A 13,804-nucleotide genomic window follows, 5' to 3' on the forward strand; every position below is an offset into this window, starting at 1 on the left:
AGTTACTCTTTACCTTGTCTATACCCTGTGATGAATCTGTGTCATGCTGTCAGTCTTCCGCTGAACTTCGTCAGCTCTACTGACATTGGATGTGTATTATCTCTACCACTAAAGACACTCCCCTTCGTTATAACTGTGCACGCACCCATTATCATTCATTATTGTACTACTGAGTTTCTACTAATAAAAGGTTCATGGTTAACTACACAGCCTTCAATTTCTTCATGAACTGGCACTTCATACCCCTCATGATTTTATAAACCTCTATAAGGTAGCCCTTTGTTCTCCAATGCTCCAGTGAGTAAAGTCTCAGTCGAACCAGCCCCTCTTATGATTTAAGCCAGACGGTCTTCATAATATTCTCGTGAAACATCTCTGCACCCTTTTCAGTTGAATGATGGATTTTCGTATAGCTGGATGAGCAGCACTGCACGATATTTCAAATGCAGTATCACCAATAACTTGTACTGTGGTAATATGATATCCCTGCTCCTTTACTACATTCCATTTGCTATTTTTTGGGCCATTTTTCTTGATTATCTATATCCTGTTGTAACTGCAGCTAGCCAATAATTGCATAACAATTACATGGAGCTAGTTATTGGTTTTAATTTTAATCATACAGCACAGTAACAAGCCCACAAGCCAGTGCAGCCTAATTACACCCAATTGACCTATACCCTAGTAGATTTTTGAAAGGTGGGAGGAAACCAGAGCACCCGGAGGAAATCCACACAGACACAGGGAAAATGTGCAAACTCCTAACAGACGGTTGTTGATTTGAACCCTGGTTGCTGGTACTGTATCACCATTCTGTTAACTGCGACACTAACTGCTGCCTCAATGCCAACTGTGCCAGCCTTTAAAACTACTCTAAATTGTTAGCTATTTCTTGAAAAATGTTCCAATAACTCATCAAAGATTTTTTTTCTTATTGGACATGTATTGGGTTCAAATTAGTAAATAAGCTCACTCCTGCTTTCAATGAATGATCACAGAAATTTGCATGGGGATTACACTGGTCAACAATTTTTTTTCAAAAAGTTTGCTTCCTGAAAAAAATATTGGAGGTTATGATAGACAACCTCAAGCTGAACACAAAGATATTTTCAGATTGACTGTGAGACATAGGAATTTGGAGAAATGTTAAATGAACTTTAATTGAATTTACCATATATAATCACATGATGATGCTACCACATTGCATTTGTTCAACTGACCTAAAAATGTTTGGCCGCTGATTTTTGTTCGTACTCAGCATCTGATGCCTATTTGTCAGTGCCCAACAATAGTCAGCCAGCAGTGATGAATTCCAGTTGCCCTGATGCTGCTTTTCCATGGTCGCAACGTCCTGGAGGAACCTCTCACCATGTCACTGACTGCACCAAGATCAGCAGGGAAGACGTCCAAGTGTGAAGGCAGAAAATGTATTTTCAACGACATGTTGCACTTTGTGGTTTTGTAGCTTGAAGTGGACTTAAAATATGACAAGAAATCACAATGTAGGTTCTAAAAAAACAGTACAAGATAAGGAAAATTCTAAGGTAATTTTTATGGTCAACAGCCCAAAATCTATAAACTAAACCTTAAAGTGTTCAGAAAGTAAAAATATTCATTGTCCAGTATTATTAGTTTTAGAGCCCACACTTTTTCCATTGACACAAAAGCCAGAGTCTGCCTGATACCAATGCAAGAGTATACTGTATTAAATTGGAATATTACAGGAAGTAGGAGCAATAATGGTTCATTTGTCCCCTTGAGCCTGTTCTACCATTCATAAGGATTACGACTGATTTACTACTGCAAGCCCATTTTCCTGCATCATCTCCATATTCATCTACTCTATTAATATCCAGAAAGCTATCAATTTTTATTAAATGATGACTGAAACTCCTCAGGCCTTGGTTAAGAACTCCAAAGATTCACAACCTCCAATTAAGGCATTTCTCCTTGTCGTCGTCCTAAACTGCCTAGCCCTTCTTCTGAAACTGTGACCTCTGCTGGACACCTCAACCACAGCAAGCATGCTTCCTGCTTCCAACCTTTTATTTTGTAGCCTTTGAAAGTTTAAATGAGCTCATAGTCTACTCAATCTCATTGTTAAACCCAGGTCTGGAAACTCTCCAGAGAATCTTTATGATGCTCCTTGGGTAAGTATATCTACTATTGGGTCAAGAGACAAAACCTGCACCATTCTTGAGGTCCTTCATAATAAGGTCAGTAAGGCCTATTCCATGCTAAAATCCTCTTGCAATACGAGTCAGAATTCTTTTTGCTCTCCTACTTATTTGCTGCAAATGCTTTTAGTTACTAATGTGCAAGGACACGCAAATCCTTTTAAACATCTGCATTTTAATTTATCACTTTAACGACATGCAGCACCTCTGTTTAATGCACCAAAATGGATGACCACACATTTTTCTGCATTTTCATCCATTTACCATGTACTCGGCCACTCATGTAGTTTACTCATATCGTCTTGACTGTTCTATGCATCATCAATGATTATAATCCTGTCTCGTTTTGTATTGTCAGCTGACTTGGAAATACGATTTTTGGTTTCTCAGAAAAAAATATCGATATGGGTTGTGAGCTTGTCAAGAGACAATTTAGAGCTTTAATAAACTCCAGCAAGCAGACCTGTCGTCTGTATCAGGGATTGAGATTTCTTTGGCTAATTTCCTGTCCCATATAGTTGTAAAGTAATGTATAAACTGGATTATGGCAGTCAGTTTGAATGGTAAATGTTGCAAAGTACTTTTTTAAATTTAGACATACAGCACAGTAACGGGCCATTTCGGCCCAATAGTCCATGCTGCCAAATTTACACCCAATTAACCTACATCCTAAAGTTCTGACATTTCGAACTGTGGGAGGAAACTGAAGCCCCCGGGGAAAACTCGTGCAGACACGGGAGAATGTACAAACTCCTTACAAACAGCGTGGGATTGGAATCCTGGTCCCCATTGCTGGTGTTGTAAAGGTGTTGCACTAACTGCTACACCAAATGTGCCACTCCACGAAGGGAAACCATTTGGGGCACACGACTGATATTTGCATTTCACATAATTTTAAACCAAAAGACTTATAAAAGGGTCACATCGTGACTGAGAATTGAGTTCAGAGTTATAATTAAAAACTGATCAAAATTTCCAGGGTTTCATCTTGGGAAAGAATCTTCTTAATTGTGATTGGTGGGAGGCACAACACAGTAACTGGCAAACATCTCTCTAGATAATGTAATTATTGCTATACTACTATACTTTGAGGAGATTCAGAATGTCATTGAAGTCTCTCGAAAACTTCTGCAGGTGTACTGTGGAGAGCATTCTGGCTGGTTGCATCACTGTCTTGTACAGGGGTGCCAATGCTCAGGACAAGAAAAAAAACTCTAGAGGGTTGTTAACTCGGCCTGCGACATCGCGGGCAGTCTTCACTCCATCAGGGACATCTACAAGAGCAGTGCCTCAAGAAAGCAGCCTCTTTCCTCAAGAACCCCCATCACCAAGGCCATGCCCTCTTCACTCTGCTATCATTGGAGGGGGGGAGGTACAGGAGATTGAAGACTCCCACCCCCCCCCCAACGATACAAATACAACTTCTTCCCCTCTGCCATCAGATTCCTGAATGAACAATGAACCACAAACACTGCCTTCCTCTGATTTATTTTTCTTGAACTACCTTTATTTATTTTGTAAGGGGCTTTATATAAATGTTGACACTGCCGCAAAACAGCGAATTTTGTGACACGTTCATGAGAATAGATTCTGAAGCTCACTATATTCTTCCCTCAGCTCACTCTTGCAAATCTTTTCTCCCTTCCTTTGTTTGACATTGTGATGGTATGTTTAGGAGATTGATAATTAGCCTATTCCTGCCTTCTATGCCAAAATGTTAGTGAAGAATATCAATTTCATGTAGATAATGCCTTTAATGGTATCCCTCAGCGCTGTACTGCTCTTTAAGCTTTCAAGATTGGTGGGGGGGGGGGGGGGGAATGTTTATTTTGATAACAGCTTTGTCCTGTTGGAAATATGTTGTGGATTTCTTTTGACATTAACCTGAGATGTGACCTCATTTTAACAATGGGCCTGAAGGACAGAACCTCTGATGCTGCAGTGCTCCCTCAGTATTTGACTGGAATGATTGCTAGGATTAAGTGTTCGTGTTTTGGGCTTGAACCCATGACCTTCTGACTCGAGAGGTAAGTGTTATCACTGAACCAGAGTGTGACAGTTTTGTGATGTGTTCCTTTTCTTAAAGTCTCAACGCCCTGTTTCAGACTCAACGTAAGACCAAGGATGCATCTGTCTTCAAGTGATAATTGGTGGGTGGCGCTAGCTTAGGGTCAAGATCTTCTCATTGAACAAGAATACTATCATAGCTATTCCCTCCTGCAGATTATTACTGATTATTATTAGATACAAAATTGTGGCCAGATTCACCATCCTTCTCACAACAAATAAAACAGGACACAGTTAAGGAACACAAATAAAAGCAATAAGATGAACCTGGGGGAGGTTGGGAAACCCCCCAAAAAATGTCACAAATGTTAAATAATTTGTTTACTCAATATCAACCAGACCAATAAGATAGACTTGATTTCAGACGATAGTGAAAATTGTGTAATAATATTTGAATTTTGAAATTTAAACATACAGCACAGTTACAGGCCCTTCTGGCCCACGAGCCTGTGCCACTCAATTAACCTACAACCCCCAAATGCTTTGAAGGGTGGGAGGAAACTGGGCACCCAGATGAAGCTCATGCAGACACAGAGAGAAGGTGCAGACTCCTGATAGACAGCACTGGATTCGAACCTGGGTCGCTGGTGCTGTAATAGCGTGGTACTAAGTGCTTCACTAATATTTCTCTTTAAAATAAGTAGAAGTGAAAAATTATTGAAAAACCTACATTGTATAGGTTCTGGCCTAAAACATTGTGTCCATGATTTGAGATAAATTGGTGAAGTGGTTAATGGCAGCACTATTCCTCGTGTTTAACAAGTCTGTAATAAAGTTATAATGCCAGAGGAATTGTGAGTACTTAACATCATGCCTCTATGTGGAAAAGGGGGAACGTGTCAAGAGAATTAAGACTGGGCAGCTTAATGGTTATGATGGGGGAAATAATGGGATCCTTCAAAAGGAAAAAAAAAGAAAGATATAATTTCAAAGGAGAAAGATTTTCATGATCAAACTTCATTGAATTCTTTGAAGTGGTGACAGTACTGGTAAGGGCTGCCTAGTACCTGCGATGTATCTAATTTCCAAGAGGCCATCCGTAATGCCTCACATAATGGATTAATAAAGTCAGAGCATCAAGGGGCAAGTAGTAATTGATACTCAGGTGGCTCTGAGAAAGAAAACCGACTCGGGTTAAAGGGGAGGCAGTGGAATGTTGTGATCACAGTGTAAATCAATAATTCAAATTTTGGAGTTAGAATCGACTGTATGTTAATATAACATTTAGAAATTTAAAAAAAAAGACCAGGTTAGGAATAAAGGTTATAAAAGTGGATATTTAAATAATCGGAGCAAAAATGAAATTTAACAAACCCTTATAAAACAAAGCAAAACAACGGGGTTCATTTCTTTTTGCATTAAAGAACTCCATATGCTGGAATCTTTCATGAACAAAGAGAAGCTGGAGGAAATCAGTGGTTCAGGCAGGAGCTATGGTGATAGGTTATTTCTGTCCATGGATGCTGCCTGACCAACCGGGTCCCTGCAGCTTCTCTTTCCTTTATTTCTCATGATGGTTTCAAAAAGTAGAGAGGCTATTCAAACCCTGAATGAAACCTTGGGAGAACTGTCTTTAACTGGTCACCATTCCAAGGGGAATAACGGTTGGAGAGGGGGCCACAGATTTGCAAGATGACACCAAAAATTCAAGGGCCATGCCCACTGGGACAGATGAATAGGCTGAAAGATGGCTTAATGGAAGGTTTGGTATGATGGTGACAGGTTGTGGGGAGAGTGGGTGGTAGAATGTGGGAAACAAAACTAAAAGCAATCAAAGTAAGATAGTTATCAAGAAACTGAATGGATGGACATGTTTGTGTGTATTTTGGTCAGTATGGTTCATAGTGTGAAAAATAAAAAAAATTTTTAAAAACTGAATGGAAATGCACAAGAACCTGTAATCAAAAATTCTAATTGTACTTACAATTTAGGGTGAAACTCAAAAGTCTGCAGACACTGTGATTGTGGAAAAAACACAGAAACGCTGGAGGAAGATGTATATTTATCTCCTGTGGATGCTGCAAGACTGGCTGAATTCCTCTTGTATTTCTGTGTGGTTTTATTAAAACTTAGGGTACATTTGGAATGCCAGAAAACAACATATGAATCAGAATTTATTGACATGAACAAGTCACGAAATTCATTGTTTTGCAGCAGCCTCGTAGTGTAAAACATTTACAAAAATAAATAAAAATAATGCACGAAAAGGCAAAATAAGGGAGTGTCTTTGGTTCATTCAGGAGTCTGATGGCAGCGGGGAAGAAGCTGTCCTTGTGCCACTGAGTGCTCGTCTTTAGGCTCCTGTACCTTTTCCCTGATGGAAGCAGAGTGGAGAGGGCATGGCCTGGGTAGTGGGGGTCCTTGAAGATAGAGTTGCTTTCTTAAGATAGCCTCTTGTAGATGTCCTTGCTGGAGTGAAGTTTGTTGTCTGTGATATTGCAGGCTGAGTGAACAACTCTCTGGAGTTTTTGTTTCTTGTCCTGAACGATGAAATCTCCATATCAGACAGCGATGCACCCTGCCAGAATGCTCTCTGTAGAAGTTTTCGAGAGTCTTCAGTGACATATCAAACACCTCACAAAATGTAGCAGCTGGACAAATCCTTAGAGATGTTGGCACCCAGGAATTTGAAGTTCTTGATCCTCTTCTCTACCGAGCCCTGGATGAGGACTGGATCATGTTCTCCTGACTTCCTCCTGAAGTCCACAATCATCTCCTTGGTTTTGCTAGTGTTGGGGGCAAGGTTGTTGGTGTGACACCACTCAACGAGTTGATCTATTTCCCTCCAGTATGCTTCCTCATTGCCATTTGTGATTCTGCCAACAGGCAAAATTTGTAGATAGCATTGGAATTGTGTCTGGCCACAGAGCAATGGATGTATAGTGATTAGAACAGTGGACTAAACATATATCCTTGAGGTGCGCCTGAATTGATAATCAGTGAAGGGGAGGTATCATTTCCAATTTGTACTGACTGTAGTCTTCCATTGAGGAAGCCAAGGATCCAGTGGCAGAGAGGGCTGTAGAGGCCCAGGGTTTGGAGCTTGTTGACCATTGCTGAGGGAATAATGGTGTTGAAGCCTGAGCTGTAGTCAATGAAGAGCAACCGTATGTATGAGGTGATCCAGAGCTGAGTGGAGACCCAGCGACATTGCATCTGCTGTGGAGCGATTGTGACGATGGGCGAATTGCAGTGGGTCCAGACTTCTGTTTAGGTACGTGATCATCCTGGCCATGACCGACCTCTCAAAGCATTTCATCACAGTAGATATTAGTGCTACTGGGTGCTAGTCTTTGAGGCAGCTGACTCAGCTCATCATGGGCACTGGGGTGATTGATGCCATTTTGAAGCAGGTGGGAACCTCTGACTGCAGCAGTGAGAGGTTGAAAATGTCGGCGAACCCTCTGGCGAGTTGGTTGGCACAGATGTTCAGTACCCTGCCAGGTCCACCATCAGGGCCTGACGCCTTGCGTGGGTTCACCCTCTGAATGATGTTCTGACTTGACTGATATCGCAGGGTCCTCTGCCTTTGCAGGGATTCTTGTAGGCACTGTTGGGTAAGACCTTTAAAAGCAGGTATTAATCTGCCTTGTGCTTTACTTTAATAGATAGGTTTTAATGACTGTACTTTTAAAATAATGGGAAGTGCCATGCACTTGTAACAAAGTTTCCTGCAGACAAGTTCCCACTTTTCCATTGATGCCCGAGATTAAGTTTTACAGCTGTTGACCAAACAACCTCAGTGCCACATCTGAGTGAATTTTATTGCTTCTGCTGAGGAAACATCCAGAAGTCTTTTGTATGACTTCAAACTGTAAATCAAGAGATAAGATGAAACGTTTGGGTAATGTCAGGTTCTAAATTGCTTGAGATAATGAATTATCAGGTGTTACTTAATTTTAATTCATATTAACACAGTTTTAGTTTGGTGTCGTTTGCTACTCCAGTGGGGTATATTAAATTATGATCTTTCAGTATTCAGCACCGTACAATAATGGTGTATAGTTCATGTCCCCTGAACTTAGGGGTGCAAGTGAAATAGGTGGCTGATCTTTGTCATTGTAGTTTTCACCATGGGCTTTCAATCAGTATGCTCCTACAAAATTTTCACCCAAGTCCAAGCCTGTTTAGTTTACACAGCACACAGACAATTCAGTGGCTTTGCACTGTGATCACTACTTTTAGATAAAGCAGTCAAACAAACAAAGTTTCCATCACAGAGCGATGTCCCAGTCTAATGATTTACTCAGAAGTTTAAAGCAAACAGAATCAGATCGTGTGTCCCAATGTTTTTAAGGATCAAGAACGAGAAATAGACCTAAACTTGCCCTCGGCCTCACCTCTTGGTAATCTTTGATCATGGTTGTCATCAATATAAGGTTACACTGTATTACCTTTTTCAGTGAGCTGGCTAAAGACGGAAATATTTTACTCTGGGAAATAATGCTGGGGTGCAAGAGAACTAAATATCTTGAAGGAAGACTTGTTTATTCAACGATCGAAGCTGAGACTCCTTTGTTGCAACACAAAACTGATAACAGTGGACAACCATTTTTTTTCTCAAACGGTTTGCTTCCTGAAAAGTAATTGGGGATTATGATAGACAACTTCAAGCTGAACACAAAGGTAATTTCAAATTTGCTCTGTCACATGGGAAGTTGGAGAAACATTAAATTCGTTTTTATTGAATTTAGCATGTTTAATCGCATAATGATGCTGACACACTTGTGTTAGTTCAACTGCCCTAAAAATGTCTTGCCACTAATTTTCATCTAATGCCTCTCGTGTCAGTATCTGACAATAGCATTGATGGATTCCAGTTGCCCTGATGCCACTTTTCCACATTCGCAATGTCCTGGTGAAACCATGTTGGTCTGACTGCACCAAGATCAGCAGGGAAGACGTCCAAGTGAAAATGCATAAAATGAATGGAAGTGAAACACGGAAGTTTGACGACCCCATCCATGGTTGAAGTAAAAACATAATGCTGGAGAAACACAGCAGTTCAAACAGTGTACTTTATATAGCAAAGATAACACGGAAGTTTGCAGACCCCATCCATGGTTGAAGTAAAAACATAATGCTGGAGAAACACAGCAGTTCAAACAGTGTACTTTATATAGCAAAGATAAAGATACTTAAGTGACATTGGAAACCCTGGCAAATTTCTACAAATGTTTAGTGGAAAGTGTATTGACTGGCTGCATCATGGCCTGATATGGGGACACCAATACCCCTGAGTGTAAAGCCCTGCAAAAGACAGTAGACATCACAGACAAAACCCTCCCCACCAGCGAGAACATCTACATTACCTGCCTCGTTGACAAGTAAAAGAATCTCAGGGTTGTTTGTGATGTATGTACTCTGACAATAAATCTGAAATCTGCATGCAGCTCAATGCCTGAAATTGGAGCTGACTTTGCCTCCTGTATGGAGTTGGCGTAGACTGAACAATTTTTCATCTGTCCTGTCGATTGGTTCTTTTTGGAATTGAAGTTCAGCATTGCAGCAAGGAAGATTGATTAAGACATGTTGGCCCATTAGTGAAGTCTTAGCTGAAAGTAGTCTGAATGGAGGTTGGGTTTGTGTGGACCTATTGGATCAGATCGTGACATTTTGGCCGTCGTGAAATGTATATGATCCAGAAGAGCTTTGCATGCGTAGGGGATATTCCTATGGAGGAGATATTCTTGTTGAGGTTGACTAATTTAAAATAGTCACCCATTTAAAATGGGAATGAAGTAAAGATGGGAATGGGAGTAGCAAATCTTTGAGGAGTCAACCTACATTTGAATCATGGAAATTTTAGGGAAAGATTATTTGAACCTCTAAACAAAAATAGGTGGATACCTATTAAGAAATAATATCCAGTCATCGTGGGTTGGCATAGAAACACATTTGGCAGGACGTACTTCAACTGGTTATTGTGCGCTATTGTTTTTATCATTTGTACTGATTTGGGTCACTAGCAATATTCTCCGCAGGAAAACATGACTCTCTTAGTGTACCTACAATTACACTGGACAACAATTCCTTTCAAAAGGTTTGCTTCCTTGGAAAAAAATTGGGGATTGTGAAAACAACTTCATGCTTCAACTTCACAAAGATAATTTCAGATTTGCTGCATTACGTAGGAAGTTGGAGAAACATAAAATTAACTTCTATTGAATTTAGCACGTTTCATTGCCTAGAAATGCTGGCACGTTGGTCTCAGGTCGACTGCACGTGTTGCACAACAAATGTAAGGAGCCCAGGGTTTGTCTTGGTCACCAATTTTACAACCGAAGTAGAGCTCATGGGCTTTCTTAATAAGTGCAGTCATGCTGCATCTTTGATCCTTAGGAATATACTCACCACAATGTAACAGAATGTATTGCAACGGTGATGACATTGATGACATTTTTGCTGTATTGAATCTTCCTGAAGACAATAAATGTTATTGTTAAGCACACTCACTATGTTATTGCCAGAAGAACATGGGCATCAACATGCATCCAATCTATATCAGTGGTTCTCAACCTTTTTCTTTCCTCTCACATACCACTTTAAGTATTCCCTATGCCATCGGTGCTCTGTGATTAATAAGGGATTGCTCAAGGTGGTATGTGAGTGGAAAGAAAAAGTTTGAAATCACAGTTTTAATTGTACCTAATTGACTTGTTATGTGCACAGTTTCATATATCCAAAGAAAATGAGCCAATGACAATTTTTCTCAAGTAAAATATTTCAGAAAAAATTGGGTCTAGAGCAGTGATTCTCAACCTTCCCTTCCCACTCACATACCACCTTAAGCAATCCCTTATTAATCACAGAGCACCAATGTCATAGGGGTTACTTAAAATGGTATGTGAGTGGAAAGAAAAAGGTTGAGAACCACTGATCTATAATCAATGTAATGCACAGCATCTGTCTATGTGAACTGCTTTTATAGCCTGTCTGCATCTATCCTGACTAAGCGCACCCAGGCCTAAGACAACATTTGCAGAGCACCTGCATTGAGTGCATGTCCAGACATGTTTGGTCTGACTAAAACAGCTTGCTTTATGGGCACTATACCAGCAGACTTAATAGGACAAGAATTCACAAAAATAGGTTATATCTAAAAAATAGTACGATAGGAAAATTTTGAGTGACTTTCGAGATCAGCAGTCCAAAATCCATAAAATACACCAAAAGTGTTAAGGAAGCAAAATCTTAATTGTCCAGTGTTATCAATGATTACATTGAAAGCAGGCACTTTGGCCACTAAGTACACAATACTTTTTTTTTGTATACCTATACAATTGGGAAGTTTACCGAAGGACTTGTCAGTGAGTTACCGCGGAACCCAACATTAAGTCACTCTTGCAATGCATGGATCTAAATAATATTGAGATACTTCTTTATTTACCCACACTAAGGCTGCAATTGTTCATTGCTTTTGAGACCTAGACCTGCGGTCAAGTTTCTTCAGCACATGTGAATAGGCATACCTCAAGTCACTTTTCTTGACCCCTGGAGTCATCTATCATTTTCAGAAGGAGAGAAACTGTTACACCCTCTGCATTCAAATGACCATTGCCTCCTCACCCTAGTAACTTGAGGACAGGAAGACGAACCACAACAATGGGTAAATATTATAATCTTGATACTTTCACATGGTAATTAGAGAGTTGAAGATCCAACTGCGCTGGGTAGGTCACGTCTCCAGAATGGAGGACCATCGCCTTCCCAAGATCCTGTTATATGGCAAGCTCTCCACTGGCCACCGTGACAGAGGTGCACCAAAGAAGAGGTACAAGGACTGCCTAAAGAAATCTCTTGGTGCCTGCCCCATTGACCACCGCCAGTGGGCTGATCTCGCCTCAAACCGTGCATCTTGGCGCCTCACAGTTCGGCGGGCAGCAACCTCCTTTGAAGAAGACCGCAGAGCCCACCTCACTGACAAAAGACAAAGGAGGAAAAACCCAACCCCAACCAACCAATTTTCCCTTGCAACCATGCCTGCCTGTCCCGCATCAGACTTGTCAGTCACCAACGAGCCTGCAGCAGACGTGGACATACCCCTCCATAAATCTTCGTCCGCGAAGCCAAGCCAAAGAAGACTGGGTACAGAAAATAATTATAAATATCCCTGATATAAGAGCTAACTAATTCAATCAACTACAATGCCAACGTGTGTGTGTGTGTGTGTGTGTGTGTGTGTGTGTGTGTGTGTGTGTGTGTGTGTGTGTGTGTGTGTGTGTGTGTGTGTGTGAAATCCTTTTAGTTTATAGGAAGTGGAAATACAACCTTGTAATCTCATTGAGACACTCAATGTTGTCACAGAATTTAGGAATCTCTTTTGGTGTAAGAGATTAATTTGGCCAGTCAACTATTCAATTCAAATCAGCATTGATAGTAAAAATACTCAAAAGGCTTAAGCAGGAATTTAAAACAATTATTATTCTTTTTTTCCCTACTCCAAGATTAATTCATGTATTGTAACATTGGAGCAAGAGTTGAAAATGTTCTTCCTTTATTTTTTACTTAAACGCACATGATTTCACTGGAAGTTTTATTTCTCCATGAACCTGAAAGGCCAATGAAACACCACTTAATATTCTCTAATTCTAAATCTTTGCAGTCATTTATGATCATTATGTTTTGAAATGAAAGTTAACAACTTAATGTAGAATCAGAAGATTTCACACTTCATTTTTATTTAGTTTTTTTTTCTCTCCACTTCACCCCACACCAATAATCATTCACCACTACAACTTAATGAAAATCAAAACAGAAATTAGAATTTTTCAGAAGGAATTGGCTTGGTTCTTCATCTTTTCAAGTGACACTTTCTGGTAAACATGAAGACATTTGTGTCCCTGGAAGTTGCATCGAGGGGTGGAATGGGGAGCTGGTGCTTTAGATGGGTGGGATCAATGGTTAGGTTGAATGTGAGTGGGATTGCCCTATTGTGATCCTTACCTTGCCTGAATTGTTTATAACGGGGTCACTGTACAAACTCATGCAGAGGGAAATAAGCAGCTAGATGAGCTGGTCTGAAATTAAATACATATTTGAAGTTTTCATTCAGCAGGGGAGCCATAGAGATTTGGAATTTGGATAGTTGTAAAACTCAAAAAAAAATCATTTGGCCCAACTTGTCCTTGCCAACCAAATTTCCACCTGAGCTTGTTCAATTTTCCTGTCTTTGGCTTATATCACTCTAAACCTTTCCTATCTGAGTATATGTCTAAATACCTTTTAAACATTGTAAATGCATGCACCTTTACCACTTCGTCTGGCAGCTCATTCCATACATCCAACACCCTCTGTGTGAAAAAGTTGCCCTCTGATCCCTTTTATATTGCTCCTCCCTTCACCTTAAATCTATACCCTCTTGTTTTTGACTCGCTTATGTTGGGAAAATTCACCTTTACAATTTTCCTCATGATATTTCTGACCTCTATTAGGTCATCTCTAAGCCTCCTGTGCAGCAGGGAGTATATGTCCTTATAACTCAAGTCATCCACACCTAGTGACATTCCTTTGGATTTTTACTGCACCCTTTTCACTGTAATGACACCCTTCTTAGAGCT

Source organism: Narcine bancroftii, chromosome 7 (assembly GCF_036971445.1).
Source record: "Narcine bancroftii isolate sNarBan1 chromosome 7, sNarBan1.hap1, whole genome shotgun sequence".
NCBI lineage: Eukaryota > Metazoa > Chordata > Chondrichthyes > Torpediniformes > Narcinidae > Narcine > Narcine bancroftii.